General features: G+C 42.4%; 1 protein-coding gene and 3 long non-coding RNA genes across 12 annotated transcripts in view; 3 read left to right on the top strand and 1 right to left on the bottom strand.

The window, feature by feature from the left end:
* DMD (dystrophin) overlaps positions 1 to 13310 on the top strand; it is a 4177531-nt gene that overhangs the window by 2271787 nt on the left and 1892434 nt on the right. The window lies entirely within an intron of this gene.
* Positions 5496 to 6046, bottom strand: LOC142291749 (uncharacterized). The gene is made up of 3 exons (XR_012750538.1): positions 5854 to 6046; positions 5640 to 5710; positions 5496 to 5542 (listed from the first exon to the last, which is right to left on the bottom strand). It is a non-coding gene; the product is annotated as an uncharacterized LOC142291749 (long non-coding RNA).
* LOC142291747 (uncharacterized) lies at positions 7923 to 8722 on the top strand. The gene is made up of 4 exons (XR_012750536.1): positions 7923 to 8115; positions 8259 to 8329; positions 8423 to 8489; positions 8652 to 8722. It is a non-coding gene; the product is annotated as an uncharacterized LOC142291747 (long non-coding RNA).
* Positions 8828 to 9886, top strand: LOC142291748 (uncharacterized). Its single transcript, XR_012750537.1, has 3 exons — positions 8828 to 8973; positions 9158 to 9285; positions 9384 to 9886. It is a non-coding gene; the product is annotated as an uncharacterized LOC142291748 (long non-coding RNA).

Raw genomic sequence — 13310 nt, 5'->3', positions numbered from 1 at the left:
ACATGGGCAAAATAGGATAAGTATAAATATAGGAAGGTTACTTGTTTATAAACCCAAGGAGGCCGTATGAAAGGGGGTGCCTGATATACTTTTTTCGGTTATTACTCGAACATAGCTCTAGGCATTATAGACCAGTGCAGAGCTAAGCTGCACAAGGCAGCACTACATAATAAGGGGACAGTGTAAGATATACTGAAGTGATATGTCATTATATATGTAAGATACCTAGGACAATAAAAGTTATAAATAAAGTTACTGTTATAGACCTCAGCTAAATTAGGGGGGGGGGGGGGTGCCCAGCAACTGAGCATGACATTTTGCTCATTCAGGGCTAGGCATAAGAGCTAGAAGCAATATCCATAATCAGACAGAAAAATATAGCTGCAAAAGTGTGAGGTTATGTTCTGCCTTAAAGATAGCTCACACGTAATATGCCTAAATTTGAGTATATCAACAAATGTTCCAGATCTCTGAACAGGCGCTGTACAGGAGAGGGTGCACACCAGGCACCAGTTGTCGGAAAGGCATAAGAGGGGGGGGGGGGAAGGGGGGATTAGGGAGGAGGGAGGGGGGGGGTTTGGGGGTTTCCCCCACATCCTGGGGACCCAGTATCCATAAAGGGGACATACCCAAGGAAAGCACCCAAGGTGCCTAGAGATTAAGAAAAACATAATATATATATATGGAAGACGGGGAACCATTTGATACCAGAACGCTCTTGTCTTTTATACTGAATCAGGTAGGATTTAGAGAAAGCTAACATAGCTCAAATTTTCATTAAGTCCCCCTGGGGAGACTGAGTCAAGAAGGAAAATCCACCTTGCCTCTCTCTGTAGAATTTTTTTGTCCCAGTCACCTCCACGTGCTGGTTTACCAACAACTTCAATCACTTGAAAAGAGATAGCCCCCGTATCTCCCTGGTGACACTGGTTAACGTGCCGTGCAATGGCTGTGTCTCTCTCATGACCAACGTCACCCAGATGTTCCCCTATCCTGACCCGCAGCTGCCTCCTGGTCTTGCCAACATAGGCCAGGGGGCAGCTGCAGGTACAAAGATACACCACTCCCTCCGTTCTACAATTGGCAAAGTCTTTAATTTTAAAGGATCTTCTGGTCTTAATGTTTGAAAACTCCTTCCTCTGATTAATGTAAGGGCAGTACACGCATCTCCCACATCTGAATGTCCCCTGGGGTTTTCGATCTAGCCATGTGTTTTCTCCTCTCGGGGGTACATAGTGGCTGTGAGTTAGATGGTCCTTGATAGATCTGCCCCTTCTGAAGGTAACGCTGGGGTGTGGGGATATATGTCTACCCACATCCAGATCCGTTTGTAGGATAGGCCAGTGGCGTTTCAAAATTTCCATAACCCTAGGATTTTGATCATCATAGGTGGCTATAAGCCTAATGATCTGATCATCTTCTCGTTTTTTCATAGGTTTTAGTAGTTCCCTTCTCTGAGTGGATTGGGCAAATTTATATGCTGGTTCAAGGATCTGTGAGGGATATCCCCTCCTACGAAACCTACTTTTCATATCCAAGGATTTGGATTCAAAGTCGTGAAGTGATGAACAGTTCCTTCTCAGACGAAGGAACTGTCCCTTCGGTATACCCTTCCTCAGGGGGGCTGGGTGGTAGCTCTCCCACCTAAGGAGGCTGTTGGTTGCCGTAGGTTTTCTATAGATCGTAGTGGCCAAATTGCCACAAGTATCCCTTGAGATTTTTAGATCCAGGAAGGCCAGACAGTCCCTATCCATCTCATACGTGAACCTTAGGCCAATGTTGGTGTTGTTAAGTTTTTCCAAAAATTGCACAAAGAGGGATTCCGTGCCTGTCCAAAGGACGAGGATGTCATCAATATAACGCCCCCAAAATTGTATATGGGGGGAAAAAATGACATCCTCGTCCTCAAACACATAGGTGTTCTCCCACCAGCCCAGGAACATGTTGGCATACGTCGGGGCACATGGACTCCCCATCGCCGTGCCCCTGAGCTGGTGGTAAAATTTCCCTCCAAAGAGGAAAAAATTATGTGTTAATATGAACCGTAATAGGTCCCCAATGAATTTGCTATGAACAAGACACTGGGTCCCACGTGTAGAAAGATATGAATTGACTGCTTCCAATCCCTGTTCATGCGGGATACTACTGTAGAGTTGCTCCACATCTATTGACGCAAGTAACGTATCAGGTTCAAGGATAATACCCTCTAATTTAGATATCAGATCATTAGTGTCTCTTATATATGAGGGTAGACTTGTAACAAAGGGACGAAGAATCGTATCAAGATAGATACTGGAATTTTGGCCAATAGCATCTATCCCAGAGACAATGGGACGGCCCTTAATTGGATTAAGTCCCTTGTGCACTTTGGGAGTGGCGTAAAAGGTGGCTGTGACTGGAAATTTTGGATACAGAAACTCAAATTCTTTAACTGAGATAACCTTTAATTCTAGCGCTTTGTTCAAAAGTACCTGTAGTTCTTGTAGGTAGCTTAGGGTTGGGTCCTTCGGTAGTATTTCATAGGTAGTCTCATCTGACAGAATCCTCCCACACATAACCGGATAGTCCTTGGTATCCATGATTACTATATTTCCACCTTTATCAGATGGTTTAATAGTAATTCGTGTGTTATTCTCAAGCTTGGTCAAAGCCTGCCATTCCTCCCTTGTTAGATTTGATTTGACTGACTGTATTTTGGGCTGAATGGCCCGAAGGTCATTAGTAACCAATTTTAAGAAAATGTCCAGGCTGCTTGATTCCGAGGCAGGTGGCATTTTCTTACTTTTGGGTTTAAGGTTTGTAAATGGTCCCAACCCTGTGCGCTCCCCATTGTCATTACTCAGGGAGGACAGTAGTCTGACATCCTCTAGCATATCTCTTGGAATACCAAGACGTGCACATTCTGTCTCATCATTTTGTGAAAAGAATTTCTTCCACCTAAGCTTTCTAAGGAATAGTTCAATGTCCTTGACCCAATTAAAGGGGTCGAACCTGCTTGTAGGGACATATGACAAACCGTAACCCAAGACTCGTTTTTCCGTATCAGAGAGGCAATAGCTTGACAGGTTTATAATTTGGTTATCTTGACCTCCAAGGTGGTCTATTTCCGGTAATTCCTTTGATTTTGGGTTCTGAGATTGTAAGGATCTCTTCCCCCTAAAAAAGAAGTACTCGGTGGGAGTTGGTACATTCCCGAAGGTGGGGGAATGGGGTAAGATACAGGAGGGGGTGGGGCTATAGTGTCTGGGTTCTTTGTTGCCCATTCAGTTGGAAGGATACCCCAGAAGAGGAAGATGATGCAAATCTCCCAGGTGCCTGACCCCATTGTTTTTTCTTGTTACTTTGTCTGCCCCAGTTGTTCTGTCTCCCTTGAGAATACCTATTGCTTCTCCCTCTGTTCCACTCAGATCGTCCTGTGGTTCTGAATCTGAGCAGTCTGAGGAAGATATATCTGTTACGGGAATAGTAGCCAAAGAGGGGATCTCCCTCCTCTCAGAGAAGTCTCCCAGGTCCCTTAGAAAATGTTTATGCTTCCGGGTCTTTAGGTTTTGTTGATATTTATCAACCGCCAGCTGTAATGCTGTCTCCCTGGTAGTAAATTCGGGATCTCCCTTAAGCTTCAGCGCTTCCTCCCTTAGGTTTTGTAGGGCTATGGAGCTATTCTCTAGAGTTACCTTTTCTTCCTCAAGGAGGATCGTCATTAATCTGATGGAAGAGTCAGTCAGTTCTTCCTCCCATCTCTTTATAAGTTTCTCTGTTCTTGACCTTTCGGCTGGAATCAGATTAATTCTAAGACCCCGTGGTATGATCCTTTGTTTAACGTATCGTTCCAAGGACTGCACTTCCCACCAGGATTTGATGTTCAATTTATATGTATCAAGTAACTCTGAAAATAAACCCCTAATGCTTGTTTTACCAGTACTCTGGCCATCTGTTATTTTATCAGAAAAAACTTCGTCAGCATCGTCCAACCACCTGGTAGTATTAATGGGTCCTGACAAGAAGCCCGCCATTAATTAAGCTTGAACCACAAATAAATATAGAACCGAGGTATGGTATCAGCATAAGACCACAGAAAAAAACAATACCTCTAAAAATATTTAAGTTTTATTTAGAAAGTTATAAAAAATGACAAACAGTGTCTCTCTAAAAATACATAAAGGACAACACAGTGCCAGTGAGATGTTGGGAGGAGATAGTTTCAGCGTGAAAAGGATAGCGATAGATAGATATTCACAGAGTCGTCAGATTACTGATCTCATAGCCTTTATTGACCCTTCCTGACGACGGAGGGTGTCCTAAGTTACTGGACACTCCCCGTTCCGGGTGGCTGTCCCTCCCTGTCCCTATCTCTAGCCAAGGGGTGTCCACCACCAACCCAGGTGATTAGTGCAAAACCATAAATATACACATAAACACAAATGCGTTAAATTTGGTTCCTGACTCAATAAGATACTTCAGTCAGATGAATTTAAATTTTGTTAGGTGGAGCTGTAGGGGACCCGCTACAGTAGCTGTCACCCCACGCTCTCCCGACGCGTTTCTCCCCCACCTAACGCAATGCTGGGGATCATCAGGGGTAAAAAAAAGTCATACCTGTTGATGCACAAAAAAGAGAGGACAAGTAATGTCTTAATATAACTTCATCAAAGTAGATTGAAAAATCATTATATTCTCTTGGGTATATAACTTACATAACGGTAATAGTTATAGAGCGGGATATGAACGGTCCAACCCGAAAGCCTTTTGATAATATACCAGACAAACTTGGTTTTAATCACATGATATGCTGGCAGATATTCTCATTCAGAAGAACTTGTCTCTAAATAAAGCCGACAAGAAAATATTCTGAGGAACTGAGTTGATAGGCTTGGAAGGGGGGAAGGGGGGGGGAGGGAGGAAGGAGGGGGAGGGGGGAGGGGGGAGAGAGGGGGGGGGGGGGGGAGGAGGGAGAAAGGAAAGAGGTAACAAAATGGATAAGATGAAAAATACCTCGTTATAACTCCAAAAATGGATGAATAGCCAATGGGATGCTAGGAGTTTAGTAAATCAAAAAAACTCCTAAGGTATCACATGAGTCTTCCTATCCTTGTGTTTAAAAGGCTTATGGATCACATCCTAACCATGTCTAGGTCACATTAAGGCAGCAGGGACATCTGCATAGACAGAGACAGTAAAATACCAATTAAACGAGGTAGATTCAGGAAACCTACAGTGTCCCATAGAGAAAAGTAGATACCTATACATGCAAAGAGTCCAATTTCTTTAGTTGATGGTGTTACACCAATATCTACACTGTTAGTGTGTCCAGTCCTAAAATGAAAAAAGGATAATAGTCATGGACCTAGAAGTACGTTGAATTCCCTTAGGGAGCCACATCAGTGTGGTATATCGTCCTGTATCCACCAAACCAGGACAAATGGTGCAAGCATAAATTTACTAGATGACACCTGACTAGTCCTAAAAAATAAATACCTGTAATTTCTTGGTCACTTAGGTAGGGGGTGCTGTATCAATACGCAGCATCGGAATCTATATAATCCTAAAAGGAATAATAATAATGATCTAATATCCCGCATAGAAATATGTGAATATAAACAGGACAGGACATACATCTATGGAAAAAAGACAGTGTATACCTGCAAAGAAAAGCTCCTTTACACAGTGTTCCAGTATAGTGACCAAGTGTTATAATGAACACTTCTTTCACCTAAAGACATGAAAACAAATGATCACTACAGGTGATCCCATAACGATTCTGCAAGAGGAAACAACAGGACATTTACAGCACCATTACTAGTCCTTTGAAATGTCCTGTGGGAGAAAACACTCCAAAAAGGTGTAAAGACATACCGATACTTGGTCCGAAGAAAAGCTCAACCTGCAAGGACAAAGTGTCCCGAGCGCCGAAGCACATCTAACCGCAGGGAGCCAGCGCTGTGTCCTGTCCTGTGCCCAGATGATATGTGCCTAATCCCACGGACGGAGGTGTTTTAAACCTCCCGCGACCGGAAGTAAACAGTGTTGCTCCCGCCCCACAGGCTGAGAATCCGTGATTGACAGATCTCTTAAGCCAATCCTACGATCTCGTATGAATCCATCACATGTCCAGACTCAGAATAGAGGAGGATTGCGAGGGGCGTGCCATGCTGCTTAAAGTGACATGTCGCTTAATGCAGAGCTGAGCTACAGCTTAGCAGAATGAAATACTGTAGATGAAGAGGCCGTATTAGGTAACTGGAAGTAACCTGCCTATGAAAAAACGAGAAGATGATCAGATCATTAGGCTTATAGCCACCTATGATGATCAAAATCCTAGGGTTATGGAAATTTTGAAACGCCACTGGCCTATCCTACAAACGGATCTGGATGTGGGTAGACATATATCCCCACACCCCAGCGTTACCTTCAGAAGGGGCAGATCTATCAAGGACCATCTAACTCACAGCCACTATGTACCCCCGAGAGGAGAAAACACATGGCTAGATCGAAAACCCCAGGGGACATTCAGATGTGGGAGATGCGTGTACTGCCCTTACATTAATCAGAGGAAGGAGTTTTCAAACATTAAGACCAGAAGATCCTTTAAAATTAAAGACTTTGCCAATTGTAGAACGGAGGGAGTGGTGTATCTTTGTACCTGCAGCTGCCCCCTGGCCTATGTTGGCAAGACCAGGAGGCAGCTGCGGGTCAGGATAGGGGAACATCTGGGTGACGTTGGTCATGAGAGAGACACAGCCATTGCACGGCACGTTAACCAGTGTCACCAGGGAGATACGGGGGCTATCTCTTTTCAAGTGGAAGTTGTTGGTAAACCAGCACGTGGAGGTGACTGGGACAAAAAAATTCTACAGAGAGAGGCAAGGTGGATTTTCCTTCTTGACTCAGTCTCCCCAGGGGGACTTAATGAAAATTTGAGCTATGTTAGCTTTCTCTAAATCCTACCTGATTCAGTATAAAAGACAAGAGCGTTCTGGTATCAAATGGTTCCCCGTCTTCCATATATATATATTATGTTTTTCTTAATCTCTAGGCACCTTGGGTGCTATCCTTGGGTATGCCCCCTTTATGGATACTGGGTCCCCAGGATGTGGGGGAAACCCCCAAAACCCCCCCCCCTCCCCCCCCCCCCCTCCCTCCTCCCTAATCCCCCTTTCCCCCCCCCCCCTCTTATGCCTTTCCGACAACTGGTGCCTGGTGTGCACCCTCTCCTGTACAGTGCCTGTTCAGAGATCTGGAACATTTGCTGATATACTCAAATTTAGGCATATTACGTGTGAGCTATCTTTAAGGCAGAACATAACCTCACACTTTTGCAGCTATATATTTTTCTGTCTGATTATGGATATTGCTTCTAGCTCTCATGCCTAGCCCTGAATGAGCAAAATGTCATGCTCAGTTGCTGGGCACCCCCCCCCCCCCCCCCCCTAATTTAGCTGAGGTCAATAACAGTAACTTTATTTATAACTTTTATTGTCCTAGGTATCTTACATATATAATGACATATCACTTCAGTATATCTTACACTGTCCCCTTATTATGTAGTGCTGCCTTGTGCAGCTTAGCTCTGCACTGGTTTATAATGCCTAGAGCTATGGTCGAGTAATAACCGAAAAATATATCAGGCACCCCCTTTCATACGGCCTCCTTGGGTTTATAAACAAGTAACCTTCCTAGATTTATACTTATCCTATTTTGCCCATGTTATACATAACGGCAGGTTACTTCCAGTTACCTAATACGGCCTCTTCATCTACAGTATTTCATTCTGCTAAGCTGTAGCTCAGCTCTGCATTAAGCGACATGTCACTTTAAGCAGCATGGCACGCCCCTCGCAATCCTCCTCTATTCTGAGTCTGGACATGTGATGGATTCATACGAGATCGTAGGATTGGCTTAAGAGATCTGTCAATCACGGATTCTCAGCCTGTGGGGCGGGAGCAACACTGTTTACTTCCGGTCGCGGGAGGTTTAAAACACCTCCGTCCGTGGGATTAGGCACATATCATCTGGGCACAGGACAGGACACAGCGCTGGCTCCCTGCGGTTAGATGTGCTTCGGCGCTCGGGACACTTTGTCCTTGCAGGTTGAGCTTTTCTTCGGACCAAGTATCGGTATGTCTTTACACCTTTTTGGAGTGTTTTCTCCCACAGGACATTTCAAAGGACTAGTAATGGTGCTGTAAATGTCCTGTTGTTTCCTCTTGCAGAATCGTTATGGGATCACCTGTAGTGATCGTTTGTTTTCATGTCTTTAGGTGAAAGAAGTGTTCATTATAACACTTGGTCACTATACTGGAACACTGTGTAAAGGAGCTTTTCTTTGCAGGTATACACTTTTTTCCATAGATGTATGTCCTGTCCTGTTTATATTCACATATTTCTATGCGGGATATTAGATCATTATTATTATTCCTTTTAGGATTATATAGATTCCGATGCTGCGTATTGATACAGCACCCCCTACCTCAGTGACCAAGAAATTACAGGTATTTATTTTTCAGGACTAGTCAGGTGTCATCTAGTAAATTTATGCTTGCACCATTTGTCCTGGTTTGGTGGATACAGGACGATATACCACACTGATGTGGCTCCCTAAGGGAATTCAACGTACTTCTAGGTCCATGACTATTATCCTTTTTTCATTTTAGGACTGGACACACTAACAGTGTAGATATTGGTGTAACACCATCAACTAAAGAAATTGGACTCTTTGCATGTATAGGGTATCTACTTTTCTCTATGGGACACTGTAGGTTTCCTTAATCTACCTCGTTTAATTGGTATTTTACTGTCTCTGTCTATGCAGATGTCCCTGCTGCCCTAATGTGACCTAGACATGGTTAGGATGTGATCCATAAGCCTTTTAAACACAAGGATAGGAAGACTCATGTGATACCTTAGGAGTTTTTTTGATTTACTAAACTCCTAGCATCCCATTGGCTATTCATCCATTTTTGGAGTTATAACGAGGTATTTTTCATCTTATCCACTTTGTTACCTCTTTCCTTCCTCCCTCCCTCCCCCCCCCCCCTCTCTCCCCCCTCCCCCCTCCCCCTCCTTCCCCTCCCCCCCCCCCCCCCCCTTCCATCCCCTTCCTCCCTTCCAAGCCTATCAACTCAGTTCCTCAGAATATTTTCTTGTCGGCTTTATTTAGAGACAAGTTCTTCTGAATGAGAATATCTGCCAGCATATCATGTGATTAAAACCAAGTTTTTCTGGTATATTATCAAAAGGCTTTCGGGTTGGACCGTTCATATCCCGCTCTATAACTATTACCGTTATGTAAGTTATATACCCAAGAGAATATAATGATTTTTCAATCTACTTTGATGAAGTTATATTAAGACATTACTTGTCCTCTCTTTTTTGTGCATCAACAGGTATGACTTTTTTTACCCCTGATGATCCCCCAGCATTGCGTTAGGTGGGGGAGAAACGCGTCGGGAGAGCGTGGGGTGACAGCTACTGCAGCGGGTCCCCTACAGCTCCACCTAACAAAATTTAAATTCATCTGACTGAAGTATCTTATTGAGTCAGGAACCAAATTTAACGCATTTGTGTTTATGTGTATATTTATGGTTTTGCACTAATCACCTGGGTTGGTGGTGGACACCCCTTGGCTAGAGATAGGGACAGGGAGGGACAGCCACCCGGAACGGGGAGTGTCCAGTAACTTAGGACACCCTCCGTCGTCAGGAAGGGTCAATAAAGGCTATGAGATCAGTAATCTGACGACTCTGTGAATATCTATCTATCGCTATCCTTTTCACGCTGAAACTATCTCCTCCCAACATCTCACTGGCACTGTGTTGTCCTTTATGTATTTTTAGAGAGACACTGTTTGTCATTTTTATAATTTTCTAAATAAAACTTAAATATTTTTAGAGGTATTGTTTTTTCTGTGGTCTTATGCTGATACCATACCTCGGTTCTATATTTATTTGTGGTTCAAGCATGCTGTTGAGGTACACATAAAGACGTCACAGCCTTAAGACATGCAATGCCCAAATAATGACTCAGCACACAGCATATGTCAGGGGTCTAGTTTTGCCAAACGTCCTGGAATAGAGTGAAGATACTGAAGAGAATGCGTGAGACAGGGGAAAGGTAAAAGAAGAGGCATGGAAGACCAGACAGAGGGCTGCAGAAATGGTAGTACAGGTAAGTGGTGAGGTGAAAATAAAATTTTGGGGTTTTTTTTTATAGTGTAAGTTTATCATGTGCTGAGGTTTTGACAGATTCCAGGGCATAAAATGGAACATTCAATTTGCATCAAATAACTGAGCTGCGAATTGAATTTCCCTGAAAAATCTACTTGATTTACCTAATTCGAATCTTGACATATCTGCTCATCTCCTACTTCTACATCGTTTTCTTCCTATTTAGATGATTTCAGCTCCATGGTACATAAAATGCTATATTCATTCTTTTTGATGTTGCGTTTTAATATTTGTTACTCTTTATTTCAATTTACCACATTTGCTATAAAGAAATACATCACAAAAACAAACATAATGCGGAAAACACTGAATTATAATTACATTTCCAAATGTAAGTTATTTACTGTCTTCATTCGCCAAATGTTCTATATTTTTGTTCTTATTACGGACACGCAGGACTTCAATTATACGCCTTTGTCTGCACAAAGAGCTTCGCTATAAAATACAAGTTGATTTTAATTTAGTTTAGCCCTTATTGCTTTAATAACGTGTAATTGACTGTTGTGTCATAAAATTCTAACTCAAAATCCTTTCATCTATCTCTTTGCTGTGGCTTTATTGCTTTTTTTTCTTTACTACTTGACTGTATTTTAGCTACAGATAGCAAGCATATGATGTGTGTTTTTGCAATAAGAGCAATATCCAGCAGTGACCCAAAATAAAGCAATTGTCTGTAGAAGCTGCTATGGTTAAGATAAGATTGTGCTGTATGAGAGTTGGACGAAGTATATTTTTATACTTAGTCAATTTGTGAACAAAACAATGTCTGTTTATGGATTCTGAATACTAAGTAGGGAGGCAGAGTTCTCGGGGTACGTGTCCTGCTTTACCCTCCATTTCATAGCTTTATATGCATCAATCTATTGTAGAAAAAGAAAAACTATGTGCCTCATGGGCATGTAAGAGAAATTCCTTTGATAAAATGATATTACAAGTACCAGTACTGTTAGTATAGCTGTTGATAAATAAATTGGTAACATGCAGCTATCATAGTAAGAAAAGAAAAATAAATTACAAAAGGGTGGAATCAAATGAAGCTCTATAAGGCAATTTCAAAAGAAAAAATTGTCAACATGCTAACAAAAAGTGGTAATATTTTGTAAAAATTATTGGAAACCATTTTTTTTTGTCTCAGACAGCAAGATTTTAGCTCCATGTAATGAACACACAGATGCATGGCCATACAGAAGAGCATTGTAGGAGGTGCATGAACTCGCCATATGTAGGAGGTGAATGATCTGGCCATATGTAGGAGGTGCATGATATGGACATATGTAGAAGGTGCATGTTCTGGCCATATATAGGACGTGCATGATCTGGTTATATGTAGGAGGAGAACGACCCGGCAATATGTAGGAGATGCATGATCTGCTCGTATATAGGAGGTACATGACACGGTCATATGTAGGAGGCGAATGATATGGCCATATGTAGGAAATGCATGATGTGGCCATATGTAGGAGGTTCATGTTCTGGCCATATGTAGGAAGTACATGACACGGTCATATGTAGGAGGTGAATGACCTGGCCATATGTAGGAGGTGCATGACATGGCCATATATAGGAGGGTTATTATCTGGCTGTTTGTAGGAAGTGCATGATGTGGCCATTTGTAGGAGATACATGAGACGGTCATATGTAGGAGGTGAATAATCTGGCCATATGTGGGAGGTGCATGACACGGCCATATGCAGGAGGTGAATGATCTGGCCGTATGTAGGAAGTGCATGATGTGGCCATATGTAGGAGGTGCATGTTCTGGCCATATGTAGGACATGCATGATCTGGTCATATGTAGGAGAAGAACGACCCGGCAATATGTAGGAGATGCATGATCTAGCCGTATATAGGAGGTGCATGACCTAGACATTTGCAGGAGTTGCATGACTTATCCATATGCAGGAGGAGCAGGACCTAATACTAAACAGACTTGAGAGGCTATCCTGGTCCAAAAATAGAAGACATTCCTGTGAGTAACTTAAATCACTGGCTAGTGTAGATTTTTTTAAGTGATTCCAGGAGAAGCATAAGGCTTTATTTTTATGGACCTCTTTCGTTCCATTATAAATATAATTGACCACATTAAATAATTTTTGTTGGCACCTGGGGTTGAGAACAACATAATGACTCAAGGTCTTTCTAGAATTGGTAGACTTCTTGGGTTGCAGCAGACTTGGCTTGTACTCAACTGAGATGTAGGGAAACTACTGGTTGACACCCTTTAATATCTATACAGGGTCTGGACTTCACTGCAGGGTTTCCTAAGACAAAGTCTTAGGAAATTCCATTAGGAAACCCCAAACTTAGGAGTAATACCATTTAGCAATAACTGGCAAAAAGTGGAATCTGAGATTTGAAATCAATGGAGCTCAGTGACACTAGCCAAGGTCAGGGCAGACTGAGTTCTAACAATATACAGTCATATGAAAAGGTTTGGGCACCCCTATTAATGTTAACCTTTTTTCTTTATAACAATTTGGGTTTTTGCAACAGCTATTTCAGTTTCATATATCTAATAACTGATGGACTGAGTAATATTTCTGGATTGAAATGAGGTTTATTGTACTAATAGAAAATGTGCAATCCGCATTTAAACAAAATTTGACCGGTGCAAAAGTATGGGCACCGCAACATAAAAGTGACATTAATATTTTGTAGATCCTCCTTTTGCAAAAATCACAGCCTCTAGTCGGTTCTTGTAGCTTTTAATGAGTTCCTGGATCCTGGATGAAGGTATTTTTGACCATTCCTGTTTACAAAACAATTCCAGTTCAGTTAAGTTTGATGGTCGCCGAGCATGGACCGCACGCTTCAAATCATCCCCCAGATGTTCAATGATATTCAGGTCTGGGGACTGGGATGGCCATTCCAGAGCATTGTAATTGTTCCTCTGCATGAATGCCTGAGTAGATTTGGAGCGGTGTTTTGGATCATTGTCTTTCTTAAACATCCATCCCCTGCGTAACTTCAACTTCGTCACTGATTCTTGCACATTATTGTCAAAAATCTGCTGATACTGAGTTGAATCCATGCGACCCTCAACTTTAACAAGATTCCTGATGCCGGCATTGGCCACACATCCCCAAA

The sequence above is a fragment of the Anomaloglossus baeobatrachus genome, chromosome 2, assembly GCF_048569485.1.
Source record: "Anomaloglossus baeobatrachus isolate aAnoBae1 chromosome 2, aAnoBae1.hap1, whole genome shotgun sequence".
NCBI lineage: Eukaryota > Metazoa > Chordata > Amphibia > Anura > Aromobatidae > Anomaloglossus > Anomaloglossus baeobatrachus.
This window is presented reverse-complemented; position numbering and strand designations above follow the sequence as displayed.